Source organism: Tursiops truncatus, chromosome X (assembly GCF_011762595.2).
Source record: "Tursiops truncatus isolate mTurTru1 chromosome X, mTurTru1.mat.Y, whole genome shotgun sequence".
Classification (NCBI taxonomy): Eukaryota; Metazoa; Chordata; class Mammalia; order Artiodactyla; family Delphinidae; genus Tursiops; species Tursiops truncatus.
The window spans coordinates 73387201-73395162 of NC_047055.1; the positions used below are offsets into that span (position 1 = coordinate 73387201).

Consider the following 7962-nt stretch of genomic DNA (forward strand, 5'->3'; position numbering starts at 1 on the left):
TAACAGATATAAAAATAATTTAAAATGAAGACTGTAACAAGAGACAAGGAAGGACACTACAAAATGATCAGGGGATCAATCCAAGAAGAAGATATAACAGTTGTAAATATCTATGCACCCAACATAGGAGCACCTCAATACATAAGGCAAATACTAACAGCCATAAAAGGGGAAATCAACAGTAACACAGTAATAGTAGGGAAATTTAACACCCCACTTATACCAATGGACAGATTATCCAAACAGAAAATAAATAAGAAAATACAAGCTTTAAATGACACATTAGACCAGATGGACTTAATTGGTATTTATAAGACATTCCATCCAAAAACAACAGAATACACTTTCATCTCAAGTGTTCATGGAATATTCTCCAGGATAGATCATATTTTGTGTCACACATCAAGCCTCAGTAAATTTAAGAAAACTGAAATCATATCAAGCATCTTTTACAACCACAACACTAAGAGACTAGATATCAATTACAGGGAAAAAAAGCTGTAAAAATTACAAACATATGGAGGCTAAACAATACACTACTAAACAAGCAAGAGATCATGAAGAAATCAAACAGGAAATCAAAAAAATACCTAGAAAACAATGACAATGAAAACACGAGGACCCAAAACCTATGGGAAGCAGCAAAAGCATTCTAAGAAGAAAGTTTATAGCAATACAATACTACCTCAAGAAACAAGAAACATCTCAAATAAACAACCTAACCTTGTACTGAAAGCAAACAGGAAGAAAAAATACCCCTCAATGTTAGAAGAAGGAAAGAAATCATAAAGATCAGATCAGAAATAATGAAACAGAAATGAAGGAAACAATACCATAGATCAATAAAACTAAAAGGTTGCTCTTTGAGAAGATAAACAAGATTGATTGAGCATTAGCCAGACTCATCAGGAAAAAAAGGGCAAAGACACAAAGCAACAGAATTAGAAATGAAAAAGAAGAGGTAAAAACTGACACTGCAGAAATACAACAGATCATGAGAGATTACTACAAGCAACTATATGCCAATAAAATGGACAACCTGGAAGAAATGGACAAATTCTTAGAAATACACAACCTTCCGAGACTGAACCAGGAAGAAATAGAAAATAAGAGCAGAACAATCACAAGCACTGAAATTGAAACTATGATTAAAAATCTTCCAAAAAAGAAAAGCCCAGGGCCAGATGGCTTCGCAGGTGAATTCTATCAAGCATTTAGAGAATTGATAACACCTATCCCCCTCAAACTCTTCCAAAATATAGCAGAGGGAGGAACACTCCCAAACTCATTCTATGAGCCCACTATCACCCTGATAGCAAAATAGGACAAAAATGTCACAAGAAAATAAAATTAGAGGCCAATATCAGTGATGAATATAGATACAAAATCGTCAACTAAATATTAGCAAACAGAATCCAACAGCACATTAAAAGGATCATACACCATGATCAACTGAGGTTAATCCAAGTAATGCAAGTATTCTTCAATATATGAAAATCAACCAATGTGATACACCATATTAACAAACTGAAGTATAAAACCTTATGATAATCTCAATAGATACAGAAAAAGCTTTCAACAAAATTCAACACCCATCTATGATAAAATAACTCTTCAGAAAGTGGGCATAGAGGGAACCTACATCAACATAATAAAAGCCATATATGACAAACCCACAGCCAACATCATTCTCAATGGTGAAAATATGAAAGCATTTCCTCTAAGATCAGGAACAAGAAAAGAGTGCCCACTCTCACCACTATTATTCAACATAGTTTTGGAAGTTTTAGTCACAGTAATCAGAGAAGAAAAAGAAAAAAGGAATCCAAATTGGAAAAGAAGAAATAAATCTCCCACTGTTTGTAGATTACATGATACTATACGTAGAAAACCCTAAAGATGTCACCAGAAAACTACTAGAGCTAATAAATGAATTTGGTAAAGTAGCATGATACATAATTAATGCACAGAAATCTCCTGCCTTCCTATACACTAACAACAAAAAATCAGAAAGAGAAATCAAGGAAATACTCACATTTACCACTGCAAGAGAAAGAATCAAATACCTAGGAATAAACTTACCTCAGGAGGCAAAAGTCCTATATGAAGAAAATTTTAAGTCACTCATAAAAGAAATCAAAGACGGTACAAACAGATGGAAAGATATACCATGTTCTTGAAGTGGAAGAATAAACATTGTGAAAATGACTATACTACTCAAATAAATCTACAGATTCAGTGCAATCCCTATCAAACTACCAATGGCATTTTTCACAGAACTAGAACAAAACATTTCACAATTTGTATGGAAACACAAAAGACCCTGAATAAACAAAACTGTCTTGAGAAAGAGAAATGGAGCTGGAAGAATCAGGCTCCCTGACTTCAGACTATACTACAAACCCACAGTAATCAAGAGAGTAAGGTACTGGCACAAAAAGAGAAATGTATATCTGTGGAACAGGATAGAAAGCCCAGAGATAAACCCAGGCATATATGGTCAGCTTATCTTTGGCAAAGGAGACAAGAACATACAATGGAGAAAAGAGAGCCTCTTCAATAAGTGGAGCTGGGAAAACTGGGTAGCTACCTGTAAAAGAATGAAATTAGAACACTCCCTAACACCATACACAAAAATAAACTAAAAATAGATTAAAGACCTAAATGTAAAGCCAGACACCATAAAACTCTTAGAGGAAAACATAAGTGGAACACTCTGACATAAATCACAGCAAAATCTTTTTTGAGCCACCTCGTAGAGTAATGGTCCCAAGAATAAGCAAATGCGACCTAATGAAACTTAAAAGTTTTTGCACAGCTAAGGAAACCATAAACAAGACAAAAATATAACCCTCAGAATGGGAGAAAATATTTGCAAATGAAGCAACTGACAAAGGATAAATCTCCAAAATATACAAGCAGCTCACGCAGCTCAATATCAAAAAAACCCCACAAAAAACCCAATCCAAAACTGGGTGGAAGACCTAAATAGACAAAACAAACAGGCAAAGAAGATATACAGATTGCCAACAAACACATGAAAAGATGATTAACATCATTAATCTTTAGAGAAATGCAAGTCAAAACCACAATGAGGTATCACTTCACACCAGTCAGGATGGCCATCATCAAAAAATCTACAAACAATAAATACTGGAGAGGGTGTGGAGAAAAGGGAACCCTCTTGCACTGTTGGTTGGAATATAAATTGATACAGCCACTATGGAGAACATTATGGAGGTTCCTTAGAAAACTAAAAATAGGGCTACCATATGACCCAGCCATTCCACTACTGGGCATATACACTGAGAAAACCATAATTCAAAAAATACACGTACCACAATGTTCGTTGTAGCACTATTTACAATTTCCAGGACATGGAAGCAACCTAAAAGTCCATCGAGAGTTGAATGGATGAAGAAGGTGTGGCACATATATACAATGGAATATTACTCAGCCATAAAAAGGAATGAAATTGAGTTATTTGTAGTGAGGGTGATGGACCTAGTGTCTGTTATACAGAGTGAAGTAAGTCAGAAAGAGAAAAACAAATACCTTATGCTAATGCACATATATGGAATCTAAGAAAACGGTACTGATGAACTTAGCGGCAGGGCAGGAATAAAGGCTCAGATGTAGAGAACGGACTTGAGGATACAGTGGGTGAAGGGGAAGCTGGGACAAAGTGAGAGAGTAGCATTGACATATATACACTACCAAATGTACAATGGGTGGTTAGTGGGAACCTGCTGCATAGCACAGGGTGATCAGCTCGATGCTTTGTGACGACGTAGATGGGTGGGATAGGGAGGATGGGAAGGAAGCTCAATAAAGAGTGGATATGGTTATATATGTATAGTTATAGCTTATTCACTTTGTTGTACAACAGAAACTAACAACTTTGTAAGCAATTATACTCCAATAAAGAAATTTGAAAAGATAAAACAGCACTGTACTGGCAAAAAAAGAAAAACAAAATAAAACCCCACATATATCGCTGGAACTGAATAGAGAACCAAGAAATAAACCCACATGCCTGTGGTCAGTTAATCTATGGCAAAGGAGGCAAGAATACACAATGAAGAAAAGACAGTTGCTTCAATAAATGGTGCTGGGAAAACTGGACAGCGCCTGTAAAAGAATGCAATTAGAAATTCCTCACATCATATACAAAAATAAACTCACAATGGATTAACGACTGAAATGTATGACCTGAAACCAAAAAAAGTTCCTAGAAGAGCTCATAGGCAGGACACTCTTTGACATAAATCATAGAAATATTTTTTGGTTCTGTCTTCTAAGGCGAAAAAGATAAATAAATAAAAGGAAAATAAACAAAGTGGATCTAATTAAATTTAAAAGATTTTGCACGGCAAATGAAACCATCAAGATAATGAAAAGACAACTTACTGAATGGCGGGGGGGAAATATTTGTAAATGCTATGACCGATAAGGGGTCAATGTCCAAATTATATAAACTACTGATACATCTCCATAGCAAAACAACAAACAATCCAATTAAAAATGAGCAGAACACCTGAATAGACATTTTTCCCAAAGAAGATGTAAAGATGGCTAACAGGCACATTAAAGATGCTCAACACCACTAAGCATTAAAGAAATGTAGATCAGAACAACAATGAGATATCCCCTCACATCTGTCAGAATGGCTAGTTTCAAAGTCCACAAATAACAAATATTGGTAAGCATGTGGAGAAAAGGGAACACATGTACACCATTGGTGAGAACGTAAATTGGTGCAGCCACTATGGAGAACAGTATGGAAATTTCTCAAAAAACTAAAAATAGAACTATCATATGATCCAGAAGTTTCACTCCTGTCTATCATATGATCCAGAAATTTCACTCCTGTGTATGGATTCAAAAGAAATGAAAACACTAATTCAAAAACATACATGCACCCCAAAATTGATTTACAATTGGAAACATATTGAAGCAACACAATTTCCATCAGCAAATTAATGGATAAAGAAAATATGGTGTATATACACAATGGAATATTACTCAGCCATAAAAAACAATGAAATTCTGTCATTTGCATCAACATGGATGGATGTAGAGAATATTATGCTCAGTGTCATAAGTCAGATAGAGAAATACTGTATAATATCACTTACATATGGAATTTTAAAAATAATACAAACAAATGTATATAGAAAGCAAGAAACAGATTCACATTTATAGAAAACAAACTAGTTGTTAGCAGATGGGAGATGGAAAGGGGGATGGTCAAGTTAGGGATATGGGATTAAGAGCTATAAACTACTATGTATAAAATAGGTAATTAACAAGGATATATCATATAGCACAGGGAATTATAGCCATTATCTTTTACTTACTTTTAATAGAGTATAATCTGTAAAAATACTGAATTGCTGTGCTGTGCACCCAAAACTAATATAATATTGCAAATCAATTATATTTCAATAAAAAAATTTAAAAAGAAAAAAACCAAAAAATGTAAATAAAAGCAATGTTGTAATTATTTTCATAGTTGGTGACTAAACTGGCTTTAATTATTTGGATCTGCATCGTTTGGGCATGACTTTAAGGTCCATTACCACTATATTTAATAGATCTAAAAAAATGAGTTATTCTCTCAGAATCTCACAGTATAAGCACAGTAAAACCTTTAATTAAAAATGTAATACAGATAAGAGAAAAAGCAACACACCACATTATCAGTGACTCTAAATTGATGCTTTATGTAGTGTCACTAAAGTGAATAAACTTTGGTTCTAGCAAGCAAGGAACTACAGATTTTATGTCACTCAAGTTGAAATTTGAGAAATGGAAATTGGAACTTCCAACTTGTTTTCATCTTCTCTAAAAGTGCTTAAAGAATGAACTACCTGTCAAAAATCCCTCATGTGGTTAACAGATCAGGAGAGAAGTTTAAATATTTATATATTTAAAAAAATAACTAGCTGTGAAAAGCAGTATGTTATAAATCACAAATGAGCAGCAGAGAAAATAAATTGTATCAGGATCCAGAAGAGGGATCAATCACATTTGGAATAAGCCAGATGCCTATTTTGATTCTGTGATAATGATGAAATTGTCTGTCATCTTTTAAACCAGATCTGATCATTTCTTTTATGGGTGGTATGTACCATTTTCCTCAATGTTTGCTGAGCCAATGGATGCAAAACTAAAAAGGTGACACCATAGTAGAAAAAGCAGCTGAAGATTTTGTTTTCTTCCCTAAAAATTAGAAGAAAAATATGATATCCCCTTTAAACTACTAAGATCATCACTTATACTAACAGGATATAAGAGCCATTATTATCTATGTGGAAGCTGAAAATTCAAAGTAAATATTGGTCAGTTCATATGTCTAAATACTACTCTGAATATTACTCTGAATGAGCCAAACAAGATGTAAAGTAGACTCAGATGTATCTGTGCATGGCTCTTTTTTCAATGGCATTGGATACTGGTTCATCTTAGTTTAGCTTTCTTCTTCGTTCTCCTACCTCACATAATGGAGAAGGCCATTCCATGGTCATCACAGCTAAAACAAAGACCATGGTGTTTTTGTATTATGAAAAATAATGCTTTGTGAATCAAGTTTGGTCTATGTCAGTGCTTCTCAAACTCTTTAGACTTAGTACAATTTTACACTTTTAAAAAATTATAGGATCCCAAAGAGCTTTTGTCTATATGGGTTATATCTATCAGTATTTACCATATAACAGTTTAAAACTAACATATTAAATATTTATAAATTGTTTTACAAATTACAATTATATACCCATTATATATTAAATTAGAATGATGACATCATCAGACATCATGTATCTTTGGGAAAATTCCACTGTGCTTATGAGAGAATGAGAGTAAAAACGGCTATTAATAATGTCTTGGGGGACTTCCCTGGTGGTCCAGTGGTTAAGACTCTGCACTCTTAATCCAGGGCACCCAGGTTTGATCCCTGGTCAGGGAACTAGATCCTGCATGCCACAACTAAGAGCCCATATGCTGCTACTAAGAGCATGCATGCCGCAACTAAAGGAACCCACATGATGCAACTAAAGGATCCTGCACGTGGCAACAAAGATCCTGCATGCCACAACTCAGACCCAGCACAGCCAAATAAATAAATAAATATTTAAAATAATAATAATGCTTGGTGTTATTATGAAAATAGTTCTGATCTCACAGATCCCCTGAAAATGTTTTGGAGACTCCTAGGGGGTTCACAACTCATGCTTTGAAAACTAAAACATACTTTGGTCTAAATAATATTCCAAATCTTCTTGATTTTGCCTTTTGTCTTGAAGTTCCAGAACACAGACTTCATCTGTATATAAGCTTCATGCAAAATATCAAAGTAAATAGATGTCTTATAAGTGAAAAACTGTGTTACTCTTTTATGTTCTTTCTTGACTAATCAACAGCTCTGGGTGTGAACAGTCAGGTTCAGAAGATATTTTGCTCATTAAGAAAAATATCAAAATACAATTCATTACTTCATAATGTATCCTATCTCTTCTATCCACTTCCTAAAATGTTATATCCTCATCTGCATGGTAAAATTAGCAAAGATAATAAAATATGCCTCAGGTAAGGTGGTCATAAGTCTTTGGATAAATTGATATCAAAAAGTCATCTTTCCAGATAACTAGAAGAAGTACCTAGCAAATGAGTTTTCCAGATGGCCAATCCCAAGTGCCCCCTAAACAAACTTGACCCCTAAAACTTATAACAATTGTAAAATGTGTAGATCAAGGAAAGACTTCTTGTAGTTCAAAATCCTATAAAAAACTTGTGGTAACAGTTCCCATACCTTATGCTTAATATTTTCCAGAAGGTTGGCTTACCCCTTGCTGAAGAATGAATGTTGAAATTCCGTACTTTCTTCTCCTGGTCAGTCATCCCATTCTCCAATGCAATCATCTTTCAGAGACCATCTATTAGAAAATAAAAACTCAAAAAAAA

The 7962-nt window shown here is 34.2% G+C and overlaps 1 non-coding gene across 1 annotated transcript; it reads left to right on the forward strand.

The window, feature by feature from the left end:
• The first annotated feature begins 6894 nt into the window (after nucleotides 1-6894).
• On the forward strand, nucleotides 6895-6967 carry TRNAK-CUU (transfer RNA lysine (anticodon CUU)). The gene has a single exon. It is a non-coding gene; the product is annotated as a tRNA-Lys (tRNA).
• The last annotated feature ends 995 nt before the right edge of the window (nucleotides 6968-7962 follow it).